Raw genomic sequence first — 17,185 nt, 5'->3', positions numbered from 1 at the left:
TTTAGAAATAAAGTCCATTAGCATTCAAATGCAACGAGTATGTTTTCACCGGCTCCGCTAAGCTTGTAGTATTCGCATAGTCATGAGAATATCGTTACTTTCTTAATTATAGTAATTATAATTTATGTAACTTTAAATGTTAAATATACACACGACTATAATCTCTGAATGGGCTAGTCAGAGGTATTCGTCGAGTGTTGCAATTGTTGTGAACGTAATATTTCACATACTCTTTTTTTTAAATGAGTGTTATCTTGCGGAATTAGAATTATTTTGTTTAACTCCGCTACTATAAGTATACGTGTGACTGTAACATTACCTGAAGTTCCACAACCTTTTATATTTAGCCATAAATTTGCGCACGTTTCGCGACACGTGTTTCACCTCTGAATGGTGCATCTTCAGGCAAAAAAAGATCACTGCTAGGAGCCTAATTTTAACCATTTGTGCCCAACCTTTCGCAGTTTGGGCACCAAACGGTTAACACTAGGTTTGACGTACCCGTATTTCTATAAGTTATAATTTAAAAACTGAAATTTTAACAATATTGGCATGTAATGAAAGTAAAAACAAACCCTGTTTTTTTAAAAAATCATAAAAATTATATACATCTATTTTTCATACCCCTCAATGATAAGAATGATCCACTTCTAAATATTTATTTTTTAATTTTTCTGACATATTTTTATTTTATTATGATTTAGCATTGAAAAATACATACAAATTCAAATTTTCACGCTTTTACGATCAACCCCTAATGTTTAATCGTAATTTTTATATGCTACAATAGGGCTGCAAGATGACAATGGAATATAATAATTGTAGTACGATATATTTTCATGTATAGTTCTAGAAATAATGTATATGGTAAAACAACATTTGCCGAGTCAGCTAGTATATATCTAAACTGACCACACTGTATGCAAATATCAAACAGTTACCATTATCTTTCTGAGCACCAAGGCTGTCCAGTGGAGATAATAAATACATCGGGCCCCTTGCCACCGCGTACATATGGCACTATTGATTTATTACAATTATGTTAATACAAATAGGCTAATTGAATTGCAGATTTGCTCTTAATAGATACAGTTGGATACTAAATAAATGTATTTTTATTGATATAGCAAGAACCTTCAAATTTAATAGTTGTTAAATTTTATGCAACTGTCCTAAGACGTTACGCTAAAAAGCGAAAAGGATCCTATGACGAAGAATTTATGAGAAGATGCTTTGTATAAAAGTCGTTTTTTTTTTTTATACAACTTAGAATGGCAAACAAGCTGACGGCCCACCTGATGAAAAGTGGTAACCGTCGCCTATAGACATGAGCAGTACCATGGACATAACAGAGTATACTGTTTCGCCCATGATACCCCCCATGCGTTCCCATTCCTGAGGACTCAGGTGTTATTCCTCTGTACCCTGTAAACTCACGCCATATCCCACCCTTCAAACCGAAACACAGCCATGCAAGCACAACTGCTTCACGGTTGAAACACGAATAGGACAGATGTACCCAAGCAATCGACTTTTGTACAAAGTCTCCCCCTGGTAAATTCTTATAATATATTACCACATTTCATCAAGCGATTAAAGGCTTTACTGCAAATTTCCCTCAGTAGCTTTTCGTTTGCGCAGATACCTCTTATATATTAAGAATAAAAATCACGAGCATAAAAAAGATCAACTCATTCATCATTGTTTATACGACAGTCCAATTAATTTAAAACCGAACGTATTAATTAACAATTGGCCCGAATCTGAAGCAATTAAATTGACTATTACATCAACAATACTATTATTATCTAACTTAACGAGTTATACACACACTTCGCTGTTTTATAATTATTGCAAACATATTTTTTTACTATCGTAATAAACGTAAACAGACTTAATAATGAAAGCAACATAGTCGAATATCGAGTGACTGAGTCGACACAAATGCAAGTAAAGGGTGTGCTACACATGTCCAATTGACAAAACCACTTTCTAATAGGTATCTAATAGATGTGTGACTTTCCAACATAATAAAAATCGTCTGTTATGCCGTTGATATGGAGTAATGCGTTGTCTGGCTATCTATATTAGATTTCTTACGAGTTTATTAAGAAAACAAGCTCGCGTCGCGCCTTCAATTAATTTAGATTCACTTTTACTCTTAAACCGGTATACTTTATTTATAGATATAAACATATTTATATACTTTTCAATAGCGTCACAACATTTGATTACAACAGAGTGGCATTCACAATAAAGTTATTATATTTATCATTATTCTGTTTAAAAAATGTATTATTTTTAAAAAATCTTTGGTATTTAGACAAAATAAATGCAAATGTAGACGAATCGTACTACAATTAATACAGTTTTTCTCTCTCTTCATTTGACAATTTCCTTCTGTCGCTGCAACTAATTTTTGCATTCTCTTCCAGGCAGATTTACCCCAAGCCAAATCTTTGATTCTCCTATTGTCAATTCCATGTTTCCTTTATCTGTCCCATGTAGTTATTCCTCGGGCTTCCTCTTCCTCTTTTGCCCTCTATTTTTCCTTCTACTATGTTCTTTAAAAATTCGTCATGTCGTTTAAGGTGGCCCAGCATTTTGTCTCTTCTATTCTCTATTTTTTTTATTAATGTCCTTTTCACAATCACCCTTTTAATGACTTCTTCACTCGTTACTTTTCTGTCCTTTTAATTTACCTCCATGCCCATATTTTTTTTATGCAACTTAGAATGGCAAACAAGCTGACGGCCCACCTGATGGAAAGTGGTAACCGTCGCCTATAGACATGAGTAGTGCCATGGACATAACAGAGTGTACTGTTTCGCTCATGATACCCCCCATGCGTTGCCATTCCTGAGGATACCTGAGTATTATTCCTCTGTACCCTGTAAACTCACGCCATATCCCACCCTTCAAACCGAAACATAGCCATGCAAACACAACTGCTTCACAGTAGAAACACGAATGGGGCAGAGGTACCCAAGCAATCGACTTTTGTACTAAGTCTTCCTCTGGTTACATTACATTACAGTTATATTATTTAATTCAATTCGAAAAGAACTTAAACAAGTTTCAAAAATAAATTACAATAAAGTGCCTATGAAATACTTGTATCTTGCATAATACAAAACTATACTTTACTTTATACACCATAGAACAATGTACAACAAAATTATAGTTAAAAACATATCAAATCTACCTTATGTTCAAGTACAATATTACATCGGAGCATTTGTTATTATTGCATCACAACAATAACCCATTATTGATCACGGACTTCTCCCATTAAATAAAGATATTAGCCTACTGTTAGTACCGATTACATTTTTAAATCCAAAAGTTATTTTTTTTTTATGTGAAAGACAAACGTGCCTGCGGTTCACCTGATGGTATGTGATCACCGAAACTTATGGACACTGACGATACCAGGGCTGTCGCCAGTGCGTTGCTGGCTTTTTAAAAATAAATATCTCTTATTCAAGGTCTCCATGTTGTATTTTTGTGGAAATGTCGCTGTTGGTTACATACATTATTCTATTCTGTTTTATTTTCACGAGAAAGCTGACACTTCAGCTTTTTTGTGCAATGGGTTGCATCACATAACTCGAAGAATCGACAATCGATGACAAGGAAATGAGTGGCGACCTCGTACGGGTAAACGTAGTATTAGAGGGCCTACCTCTGTCTCATTCGTGTTTCAACCGTGAAGCAGTTGTGTTTGCATGGCTGTGTTTCGGTTTGAAGGGTGGGATATGGCGTGAATTTACTGGGTACAGAGGAATAACACCTGAGTCCTCAGGAATGGCAACGCATGGGGGTATCATGGGCGAAACAGTATACTTTGTTATGTCCATGGTACTGCTCATGTATATAGGCGACGGTTACTACTTTACATCAGGGGGGCCGTCAGCTTGTTTGCCATTGTAAGTTGTATAAAAAAAAATACTAGATGGAGTGATGACCCTAACTAAATACATTGCAGGAAGTCAGTGAACGCAGGCGACTCAGGACCATTCCATAAAGCATGGAGGATTCTTTATGAAGGAGGTCTGTATTCAGAAGTGGACAGATGGTGGCCGATATGGTGATGGTGATGAATTTCCGTGTTTATATTATTATTACTATTTTTTTAAACTATTATTATTTTAAACGCGAAAGTTTGTAACAATATATGAGCGCACGTTTGTTCCTCTTTCACAATTAAACGACTGAATGGATTTTAATTTAATTTGGTACACGGATATGTATATATATATATATATATATATATATATATATATATATATATATATATATATATACATCTTATATCAAGCAGGATATATAATGGTTAAAGCGGGCAAAACCGCTAGAAAACAACTAGTAAGTACATAAATGTATGTCGCGGTACATAAATAAGTTAATCTCGCTTTCTCAGTGCACGGCACGCGTGTGCCGGCATGCGCGTGCGCATATCAAATCTCCGTAATAAATCTTCCAACGGGCTACGTAATCCGTCCATGTAACTTCTTCATTTTTAATACAAATTTACCAATTTGTAGTTACAATTTGTTTAAGATTCTGAAATAATTATAAATGTGAATAATTTTACTTGCTGGGGCTTGCAAACTTTGTCTGTAAGACCGGAATATATATAGATTGACCAAAAATTTTTTTTTTTTATCGGTGAAAATGGTGTGGTAACCCCGCTTGCGCTAACGGGATACGCTGGCGGAGCACCAGTGAAGGGTGATAGATGAGAATGAAAACAGGCCAGTTAGCCCATCATGATGAATTCATCAGGAATTAACCATGATAGTTTCCAGGGGGAACCGCGAGGAGGTCGACCTGGATGGGTATATTGCTAGCAATAGGATTCTCAGTCTCCATTACTAACAATCCCTTTCCCCCCACCAAAAATAAATTCATGGCAAATGAATGAGTTTTTACTAAGAATAACACATCACCATTACGGATAATGACTGAAATGATGAAGTATTATTATTAAATAATACTTATAAACAGATACAGCGATGAGGAAGGGATGGTTAGTAACGTGAACTACCAGTCCCATTGCTAGTAGTATACCTTGTTAAGATCTCCACGTGGTTCCTCCTTGAAAGCATCGTGAATTTCAGGTGTATTCATCACATTGGGCTAACTGACCTGCCTTTTCATTCTCACCTATCATCTCTTACTGGTGCTATGCCAGCGTACACTGATATGACAGGCGGGGTTACAATTCCTTTATCATCCAAAAAACACGGTCTCTAAGATTATGCTATTCGGATGATTATGTGGCGCTTGTTATTATCGATTTCCAACTCTATGGCCTCTAAATAAATTCAATTATAATTTGAACGGAAAAATAATATATTTATCTAGAATACACAGTAGTAAATCAAGCCCATTGTCCGAGTGCGTTTATGCAACGCAGGCAGCCAGCGGGCAGCCGCGAACGTCGGAAATGGACCGAGACACAGCATCTGTGCTGGTCGCGCGTCGCTACCCCTGCATTCATATAGGGTTGCCTCATACAGTTCATATATTTATATAAATATTTTAATACCCTATTTTTTATTAGATAATGGATTTATTCACACCTGAATTTACTTATCATGACGTAAAACCTAAGATAAAGCGTTATTACCCAGAAAATAGTTATTAACGACGATTTTTTTTTTATGCAACTTAGAATGGCAAACTAGTTGACAGCTCACCTGATGGAAAGTGGTAACCGTCGCCTATAGACATGAGCAGTACCATGGACATAACAGAGTATACCATTCCTGAGGACTCAGGTATTATTCCTCTATGTATACTCAATAAATTCACTGCCATATCCCACCCTTCAAATAAATAACAACAAATTAAGCAAGCAGTATTTAACAGGATAGAATTATAATATGGGATTCCTTTTCCGCCATCTCAAACCAGTTCCTTTTATATCCCATAATCTAGACGTGTTTACGTCTATATTATGACTCAATCACTTTTTGGGTCATCCTCGACGATTCTGTCTATCAGTAGACGTCCACTGGGCGGAGATCATTGCCTACCTATCGACTAATGTAACTCATACAATCCCATTTAAGATTGACCGACTTCTGACGTATGTCTATAAATAATGATAGCTTTTTAATTAAGTTTCAATCTAGTGATATAACATTTAAAAGAGCTTTCTTTCCAATAATGATACATTGTATTCTTGTATTAATTTAATTAATGTTACGTAACTTAAGATTGGCAATGTGGTCTTGGCATAGAATAGGGACCCCCCCCCCCCCACCCTTTCCGTAAGTATCGTAAAAGCCGACTAAGGAAGGGCGAGGAATGAACAGCAGCGTCCCTCTTAAAACATCTCTAAAGCCTAACTGCCCAGCCAGCGTATACCGATAGCGCAGGCGGGGTTACCATTCTATTATCATCCATTAAAAAAGTCTAACTGCGGTTGCCAATCCGCCTGCCAAACGTAGCAACTACTGGCAAACCTTCCCAAGGGAGAGGTTTATGTTCAGCAGTGGACAGTTAAAAGCTGATATAAAAACTTAAGTTTGACAACCCTATAGACTTAAGTGCGTTTGCTTGGTCCGTTGGTTAATATGAGATGCTAGAAAAGGATGCCAGAAAGACAATCGATACAATGTTGTTTCAAATTTTCTAACATCAAATAGGTTGTTATGTCGTCCAGCCTGTATACCTGTATACCTATTACCATGTAATTGGCTTAGAAACCATTATTAGGCTGTTTATAAACGGAAAAATTGTTACGGTTGATGTTTCCAAGTGTGCAATAAGTCTTACCATGCTGTGTCTTTCAAATTTCTATAATATCTGAAACTTTTTTTTTGTGTTTAATTTAAGATTGAATTTCACAAAAAAACCGACTTCAATGGCATATTGCAATTGCAATGTGGCAATACCAGTACTTTTGAGTTAAAAACTAAATACTGAACTGGATTAAAAAAAATCTCCTTGGGTAAATCAGTAAGTACATCCTTTCAAATAAAAAAAATAAATTCTAATTGGTTTATAATCGACAGATAAATCTCCGTCAATTGTAAACCGATTTGGAAAATTGTTGTTTTATCTGAAAGGATATACTTTGAGATTGGTCCCCTTGAAATTTAATCAAAGTAAATTTAACAGTTTAGTTTTTAAATCAAAACAACTTGTCTTGCCACAACTGAAGAGTATCGTATTAACACGAAGGAAAGAGAAGAATTCATGCGCCACTTTAACATAAATAAATTTAATGTTGGTCTTATTCAATCTATGTTAGCTGAATTTAAACCAGAAATTTTTGAACATCTCTATAAATTATTGATGCCCATTAATTCTTCTCTTTCCGCGTCTAGGGAAAGTAGATAAAGTTTTGTTTAAGAAATCAGTTCAGGGTACAATAGGACTGATATACCTGAAGAAGGTAAAAGCACTTAAAATAATAATTAAAAAAAAAACTGAAGTCTATATTTTTGTGAAACACAAACTTAAGTTATAGTAGCTACGCAAAAACACCATCTTTCGAAACGAGTTTATTTAAATCTGTAATAGAGGTCCCTAAAACGCTCCATTGATTTCCACTCTGCATATAAGGTAATTCCAGTTTAGATTATGGTCAATTTGTTTTGAAATCCGCACCTAGTCATACCAGTGTCCGCAAAACAACCTTATGAAGAAAATGTTTGGTTGACAAAATATATTATAAATGTTCTGAACTATTTTTGCTTTTTTTTATTATTATAAACCACAAATTATTATTAATAATACTTATAGTAAAATTGTCATGTGGCATAGAATGCGCCACTCACCACTCCTTTCCCGTGGGTATTGTTGAAGGGGACTAATTAACCTAATGGTTGAGCGATGGGCAGCAGCGTCCCTCTTAAAACATCACCAAAATCTAACTGTGGTTGCCAACCCGCCTCCCAAGCAGGGAAACTAGGAGAGACCTATGTTCAATAGTAGATAGTTAACGGCTAATATTGTGAACCTAACAAAGTGCACTATATATAATATATAACCTAATTCTTGAAGTAAATTAACATACTTAATTTAAAATGTAACCTAATTCTGTGAGTAAATTAACATACCTAATTTAAAATGTAACCTAATTCTTGGAGTAAATGAACATACCTAATTTAAAATGTAACCTAATTCTTGGAGTAAATGAACATACCTAATTTAAAATGTAACCTAATTCTTGTGGTAAATGAACATACCTAATTTAAAATGTAACCTAATTCTTGGAGTAAATGAACATACTTAATTTAAAATGTAACCTAATTCTTGAACTAAATTAACATACATAAATTAAAGTATGAATATTGAAAAGGTCGAAATAAAGTATTTATTAACCTATTGTTTATCTGTTGCGAAAATAGATTTCACCTTGGTCAAATTTGATGGTACTCTAACTTAAGAGGTCTCTTTATCTGAACAATGGAAATTCGAGAGTATTTTGGAACAAATGTAATTAGTGAACTGCATAATTGTAAGACAATTTTTACGTTGACGTTAATTCTCTTACTTCATTTATTCCTTCATATATTAATTAATTATTAAATTTTCTTTTTAACAATTTAAATAAAATAAAAATAATAACATGTCACTTCTTGTACTTACTTTTACTGATTTTTCTTCTTGATTCTATTTTTTTTGAATTATAAAATTATACATCTAAGTTTCTATAATTATATTTATATTTTTAAATATATTTGTATGCAATTGTAGTTTGTATTTTAAATCTATTTTATTTTAGAATGCTTGTTTATATACTAAATTTATTATCTATTATTTGGTATTTTTTATACCATTATAATGACGGACAAGTATACGGCCCGTCTGAAGGTAAACGCGGTTACTGTAGCCCATTATTGCCTGCAACACTAGCGAGGTCACGTGCGCGTTGTCGACCTTTGAAAAATGTCATGCTCTAGTCTCTAGGGCATTAATTATATTTTAGGAAATCGCTTGCCGAAAAATAATCTAAATAAAATTACACATTTTTCTCTAAACTTTAATATATTTTTGGCTAACTACCAAATCACTGATTTACGTACAGTTTTACCATTTTTCACTTACGACAAAAGTGGCCTACTTAGAAGAGATATCGCCGCAAGCCAATGTGTATTCATTCCTATAATTATGAGATCAAGAATATCTTGGATACTAATGACAATTGCGTTACAAAAAGATAAAGAGCGGCAGAAATCGCAATAATACCTCATTCCTATTTATCTGTGTTTCGTGGGAATGTCGAACAGCCATCTCGGTAGGAATGCGTACGTGTAACAATCTGGAATCGAACGATTTGCGAGATACCCAATCAGAAGTGGACTCTTTCGCTACGCCAAATATATATTCAGACGAAAATCTTTGTGTTCTTTTTTTTTTTCATAATGGTTTTACGGCCCTGAATTGTAGTTTTTTAAGTTCTACATGTAGGCTACCGATTAAACTAAATAGTGGTGAGTTACCGTGTTAATGATTTAAAAAATCACAAATTTAAGTAGAAAAAATACACATTCCAAAATCAAACGTAAATTATAAAAATCTTTGTTAAAAAAAAATAAGAATGTTACGTTTTATTTTAAAATAGGAACTGTGATCAAATAAAAATGCCGGTTGGAGTCCAAGACTCAAAAAATCTGTGTAATTTGTTGTCTCATTTATTTCTGTCATGGAAAATAAAAAGGTACTATTTTTACAAGATTTTTTTGTCTAAATTTTAAATATCAAAGTATTTCTTGTAATTTTGTTCTCAACAGATTTCAATTTGGTTATATTTTTTTATATTTGTTACCTTACAACTTCGTCTGTTCTAAACCGTCTTGAAAAAATCTTTTTTTATCTACAACATATACTTTCAAATTGTATCCATAAAAATTTTATCAACATCGGTACAGTAATTTAGTTCTCAGAACAAAATAACTGGTTTCTCATAATTTTTTCTTAGTCTTTTTTTTTAACACAATCTTAATTATTCTATCAGAAAAATCTTATGTATTTAGCAACACCTCAGAGTAACCAGAATGTAACAATTTAAAAGTGGTCCAAACAATTTGAGCAAAAAATATTTCCTATTATTTCTATAATTTCTATTGGTATCAAGAAGATACAAAAAAAAAAACGTTAAACTATATTTGAAATTGGAATGTGGACGATCCAATCGATACGTTAGAAATGAACGCTCGAGTTTACACACGGTATCGGCGGTCCGATCTCAAGGAAACGCCACTCGTGTCTGTAGCATCCAAACCGTTTGATCACATGATCAGTTTCGAGGTATGTCGAAATGGGTACACTATCTGAAAACAGAATTTGATCAGATACACGTTACGTTTATTAATTCTTCCTCGATTTTAATGTTAAATTGCCTGGAGTGAATGTTAGATGAAGGATTGAAGAAAGAGATAACGCGAAAGTAAATAGATATACACGGGTACACAGTAGAAATATCACGGTATTACATGTACGTAGTTTGAACAGAAATAACACTTATTTCTGTTATTATATATCTATTATTTCGTGTATAATATAGTATATGTCATATATGTGTAAGTATATTTGTTATTCATATATATTTATTCGTTTATATATGTAATTTTAGTATGTATGTATATCAATTATTGATATACATACATACTAAAGTAAATACAGTAAATACATAGTAGTACCGCATTCGAGTATGACACGTCCCTGTGGTTGACTGGGAGAGAATGCTTTTAGCATTAAGTCCGCCATGTACACATATTTGTACTAATAAATAAATAAATAAACACTGAATAATTATAAAAATTCTTGTACTTTGTTCTATTGTCTTTATTAAAGTTGTAATAAATTTCTTTTTTATGCCTCTATCGAAAGATTTTAATTAGAATTTTGCTGTCATAATCTCGAGGGTAAATAAAAGATTTGTTGAAACCTAAATGTCTTTGCAAACTAGAATCTTGTAAAATAAAAATATTTCATAAATATATATATTTATGATAAAAATATTACTTCTATTGATAAGAATATTTATTTATATTTTTAAAAATAAAAGTTGATTTTATTTCATTATAGAAAAATAAAAGAATCGTTCTAGTCAACGAAAATCTTATATATCTAAGTATTGATAAAACTGACATGACAATGTATACATAACAAAATAAACTTACTTAGAATAATAATTGCATTATATAATATTGTATTAAGACGGAATTATTATGAGTATTTCATAATACATTTATATTAAAACTGCTTATAGTTGGTAGCTTTTTTTTTTTCTTTTTATCAATACGAAGTTTGTAATAGTCATTTTACCCGGTCATATTTTTTTTATTTTAAACTTAACTTATATTTGAAAAAAACAACAGCTGTGTTTCTTGCCCGTTCTTCTTAGCTAAAATTGCATTCCGAACTGGACGGTAGTTTCATAAAAAAATGACTATTAAAAAATGCCTATTATTAAGTTTACTTGAATAAAATTATTATTATACACTGCTTTGTATTTCGAAGCTTTACATATATTTTTTTAATCCATATAATCTAGAGACTGGCCTGAATTTATCACACTGAATTAAACAAATCCTCATCCACATAACACATGGATAAATGCAAGAATCCGCAAAAAGCCTGTTTTATTATCTACTTAGATAAACTTTTAAAGTATTTAACATATCTAATATTTTTTTTTTTGCCTTTAATTAAACAATATTAGCTATCATTAGAAACGTTTAAGGCTGGTTAATTGAAGGCTTCGTACTCTCGCCAGTTCACATGCAGCTAGAGTGAAGGAATACTTACTAGTATAAATGGCTTGCATATTAGCTGAAGTAGATCGAGGTGGCAAGCATAGCCTGATATATTGTGTTCGAAATTTAAATCAGTATTTATTCATAATTTTTTTTTTTAATTTTATTACGACTGGCCGCAAATAATGGAAAAAAAAAACAATGGAAAAAATATATTATAGATTATTTATTTATTTATTTATTTAACTCTTTATTGCACCATAAATAAAAATATACAATGACAAGTGAATAATTCAAATGAAATACAGTACACATTGAAATATACACATAAAGGTACAAAAGGCGGTCTTATCGCTAGGGCGATCTCTTACAGACAACCTTTATATAGATTAATATATTTTTTCCATTGTTTTAATAAGTAAACCTATTGTTAAGACAGTATTCTTTACTGAACAATCCCCCCCCCCCCCCCCACCGTTATATACATAAGCTTTATATGCATTCTGTATAAATAACTATAACAATATAAATATGAGCATGTATGTTCAACATCAACAAAAACAAAATAATAGAGACAGAAAAAAAAATTAACGTTGTGATGTAACGTATGTAACATATACGTACATAACACCTGGATGTGTTGTAGCATCATTTACAGTTTTACCGACTTAAAAAAAGAGGTTCTCGTTTCGGGTATGTTTTTTTTTTATGTTTGTTACCTTATAACTCTGTCCGTTATAAACCGGTTTGGATTTGGATTACACTAACAGATTGATTCCGTAGAAATTTTATCAAAATTGGTTTTGTACTTTAGTTTTTAAATAAAAATAACGGATTTTGCCACAACTGGAGTCGGTGTTTTTTATAGAAAACAAACTTATTTATTACTTATGTCTATGTAGTTTTAATTTTTCCTTCTAGCAAAAATATAAGAAAAAAAAATACGAATAATCAAGCTAGTAAATTACCCGATGTACATTCTGCAAATACGTGGAAGTAAAATCGATTGTTTTGAATTAGTTTTGTTATCATTTCGGTCCCATATTAATTTTATTATATATAAGCAGTTTAAACGGAATGTTAGACACTATTTAAGCCTTTTCACATTTTTTATTTTTCAATTATGTACATGTTTATTTATTACATATGTTTAAGCAATAAACTTTTTAATACTATTGTTAAAATTCGTAATATTTTTTTTTCTAAAATCCGTTTGGTATTTTTGACCTCATTACTCATGATAATACAGGCCTATATAAGGAATAAAATCCTAAATTATTGATTTAGTTTCTAATTCTGTCAAAATAAAACTTTAATACATTTCGCAAAAGCCGTTGGAGTGTGTCTGTGTGGTAGTACTATCTCGATGAATAGCGCGCGGCGCCGGCGCAGCTTCCGCTCGGTTACACAGATGCCGTTGTGATCCTCACACGCTTCAATAGCCGCCGATGTACCGACCGATGAGACCGTCTAATCGTACTTTACTCTTGAACAAATTTGTATCTATTACTATTAACCCATTTTCCCCCATTTTGGGCAAAAGTCTCCCTTGTTTTCTTACAAAATTTCCCGACAGTTTAAAAAAATCTTCAATTTTTCATTTAAATTTCAGAAGAATTTCAAATTCGAATTTCAAATTTAAATTTAAAATATTCTTTTACAGTCTTCTTTATAATCGTTTTTATAAGCAATTATTCAATAATTATTAGAAGAATTTGGAATAGGGTTGTCACAAATTTATGTATGTATATATATATATATATATATATATATATATATATATATATATATATATATATATATATATATATATATATATATATTAACAACTCAGAATGGCAAACAAGCTTACGACCCACTTGATGGAAAGTGGTAACCGTCGCCTGTAGACATGAGTAGTACCATGGACATAACAGAGTATACTGTTTCGCCCATGATACCCCCCATGCGTTGCCATTCCTAAGGACTCAGGTGTTATTCCTCTGTACCCAGTAAATTCACGCCCTTCAAACCGAAACACAGCCATGTAAATACAACTGCTTCACGGTTGAAACACGAATGGGACAGAGGTACCCAAGCAATCGACTTTTGTATAAAGTCTCCTTCTGGTATCACTTATAATACAAAAATTATTAATTTTCATGATTAATATTTAGTTTCATCTACTGAATATAAAAAAAAATGTGCTAATATCTTTAAATTTACGCATGTACTCTTCAAAAGGGGAGTAAAGTGGTTTCTTCAAAGTCGCAAACGCGCACGTTAATACCTCTGGTATTACAGGCGTTCATAGGCTACGGTAACCGCTTACCATTAGGTGGGCCGTATGCTGGTTTGCCACCTTAGTGGTATAAAAAAAAGTACTTAATTATATTTTTTATATTTTGTAATAAATAAAAAAAATCTTTTATATATTTTTTTTCTTTACGTTCAATAACATTATTTCCAATATTTACAATATTATTGTGACGCAATATAAAATTTGGAACATAAAAAAGTTTGTACAGCTAAAACGCGGCAGCTCGACGCGGCGCGGCGCGGCGGTGCGTGGGCGCAGCAGGTAATGTCATTATAACTTCGGGTACAATGTGCACCTGTGTGGATGATGTCAACTAACCGATTACTTTATGAATGGGTTACCTTATATTGCGGTTACAAATTAATTCATTACGACTACGTCCTTGATAATGTGTTGCCTTCCTAGATGTGATTTATATCACCATATCAGCCTTTAATTGTCCACTGCTGAACATTTGCTGAACATTGCCAGTAGTTTTTTTTTTTATGGGTGAAAATGGCATGGTAACTCCGCCCGCGCTATCGGTATACACTGTGATAGGTGAGGATGAAAAGGCAGGTCAGTTAGTCCATTGTGACAAATTCAATGATAAATTAGTCACGATAGTTTCCAGGGGAAACCGCATGAAGGTCGACCTGATAGGGTATATTGATAGCAATGGGGAATAACCTCCCCATTGTTAACAATCCCTTCCCCCCGGGCCAGTAGTAACCACGCTTGGCAGGCGGATTGGCAACCGCAGTTAGGCTTTAGAGATGTTTTAAGAGAGACGCTGCCGCCTATCCATCGCCCTCCATTAGTCGATTCTTACGACACCCAACGGGAAAGACTACATGGCTATTTATACAATACTGGCTATTGCCCGCGGCTTCGTCTGTATGTGGTATTCGATTACTTGTTCTATAAAATTTATTAAAGTACACATATCTAAGTTCTAAAGTAACGAAATTTCATACAAGCTTCCAACCCCCGTTTTACCCAGTGTTAACCGTTCGTAAAATAAGATCTTACAAAAAATGAAATTAATCGTCCGGCAACGGTTATTAGTGGACTGTATGAAATTTTAATACAATGGTGGTAGTTAACATAAGAAACACAAGAGGATAATTAAAGTGGAGACCACTGACCTGAAACTTTGTAGTTAGCAGGATTCGGTTCTGGCTTTAGGCTTCCCAGTACTTCTGGCTCGTTCGAACTTACCCTCAGATCCAGGTTACCTATCCACCGCCTTGAACCGACCAGCAGTGCAATGCCCTCCTCTCAATCAGCCTCTTGGTTATGTGTGATATGATTAAGAAAGCGATACGAAAAGAAAAACGATATTCGCGGCAATATATGCACGCGTGCGATAATATTTTTAAACGAGAACGACGACAACGAACGTACGTTCTACCGACACATTCGATAACAACCGACAAGACTTTTTTTTTTTTTTTTTATTGTGCAAAAATGTTGCCAGGCGAAATTTATTTAAGCTACAATTCTTAACACCCAGTTAGGTGTTGAATTTTCAAAATTCCTTTCTTATTGGTTACTTATACTATATAAAGAAACAAAAATAAAAACTATCTGCAAAATTTCAAAAAAAAAAAATATATATATATTCATATATATATATATATATATATAAAGGTATTATTGACATGTACTGTAGTACATAATTTATAATGTTATATTATTATAATGTATTAAACAAGTACTTACGAATTTCACTGTTGTATGTCCAGCTTCTATGCCGAGACGAACCAGGTCAACAAGAATACCTGAAATCAAATATGATAAATTACTTTTTTATCTGAAAGAATATACGGATTAGTCATATAGAAATATTATCCAAATCGATGCAATAGTTTGTTTTTAAAACAAAATAACTGAAGATGCCACATTTTAATTCATATATTTTATTTATATATATAATATATATAAATAAAAGATATTAATTGTATTAAATTTTAACTTTAGCACAATGCACGGAAACATTTTTTTTTGTTTCTCATTTGATATATTGACAACTATTTGAATACTTTGTCTTTATGAGAATCTAGCTCGAGTCCCTTAACTATTCCATGGTAGCGGGCCGGGTCCTTAACCCTTGCAGTGCCATCAGGGAGCCAGTTTGTCGTTAAAGCATTAGAAGGCACTTTACCACACACATTGAGTGCTTAGTATAGTGCGCCGTAGTTCTTTTGAAAACCACCGGGCGAGTTTACAACAGTAATAAAGAAGACCACAGAGGATGATGTGATTGAGGTGATAAACAACCAGTGTCATCAAATGCTGACGCTGTAAATGTTTAAAATTACTATTTCTACCACGCGGACGTATAATATAGAGTTGATTTTAAATAAATAAATGCACGGTTAAAAAATGTACATTGTACAAGTTTTTTTTTTTTATACAACTTAGAATGGAAAACAAGCTGACGGCCCACCCGATGGAAATCAGTAACCGTCGCCTTTAGACATGAGCAGTACCGTGGACATAACAGAATATACTGTTACGCCCATGATACCCCCCATACGTTGCCATTCCTGAGGAGTCAGGTGTTATTCCTCTGTACCCTGTAAATTCCCGCCATATCCCACCCTTCAAACCGAAACACAGCCATGCAAGCACAACTGCTTCACGGTTGAAACACGAATGGGACAGAGGTACCCAAGCAATCGACTTTTGTACAAAGTCTCCCTCTGGTATATGATAGTATGTTTACTTATGTAGTAGGACATAGATACCCAATCCATAATAATTGTATTTAATGAACTATAAATTGCTTTTTTTTAAAGTATAGGCATTTTATTTATTTATTTTTAACTGTAACATTTAAATCGATCGGTACAAACGTATGCTTGTAACTACTAATAAACTGTTAGTTTATCTCATATGGTTTTGCTGGAAAAAATCTCTTTTAAAGATAAATTTGCCCTTGTGCACTATTATGTAAAATTGTTTCTCCAATCCTATTTTTTTCTATACAATAAAGAATAAAGTAGATAAAAAAAATATATTATTTATATATAGAGTGACCCCTCTATTCTATTGTAATTTTTTATATTTTTTGACACATGACCGCTCTATACTATTGTCATTGTCGAATATAGGACCACATTCCCAGCAATAGATCTAATGTGATGTGCTCTACACGAATGCGACTTGTTGTTAATGG

General features: G+C 33.1%; 1 protein-coding gene across 3 annotated transcripts in view; it reads right to left on the bottom strand.

Moving 5' to 3' along the window:
* The window catches only part of LOC113518069 (uncharacterized), a 191,896-nt gene that overhangs the window by 147,570 nt on the left and 27,141 nt on the right, over positions 1-17,185 (bottom strand). For all 3 annotated transcript variants that reach the window (XR_008252608.1, XM_052892882.1, XM_052892883.1), the window contains exon 2: positions 15,727-15,785. The gene's annotated coding sequence lies outside the window, so the exon portion shown is untranslated. The remainder of the gene's footprint in view (positions 1-15,726; positions 15,786-17,185) is intronic.

The sequence above is a fragment of the Galleria mellonella genome, unplaced genomic scaffold (assembly GCF_026898425.1).
Source record: "Galleria mellonella isolate WM207_F2 unplaced genomic scaffold, CSIRO_AGI_GalMel_v1 utg171, whole genome shotgun sequence".
Lineage (NCBI taxonomy): Eukaryota > Metazoa > Arthropoda > Insecta > Lepidoptera > Pyralidae > Galleria > Galleria mellonella.
This window is presented reverse-complemented; position numbering and strand designations above follow the sequence as displayed.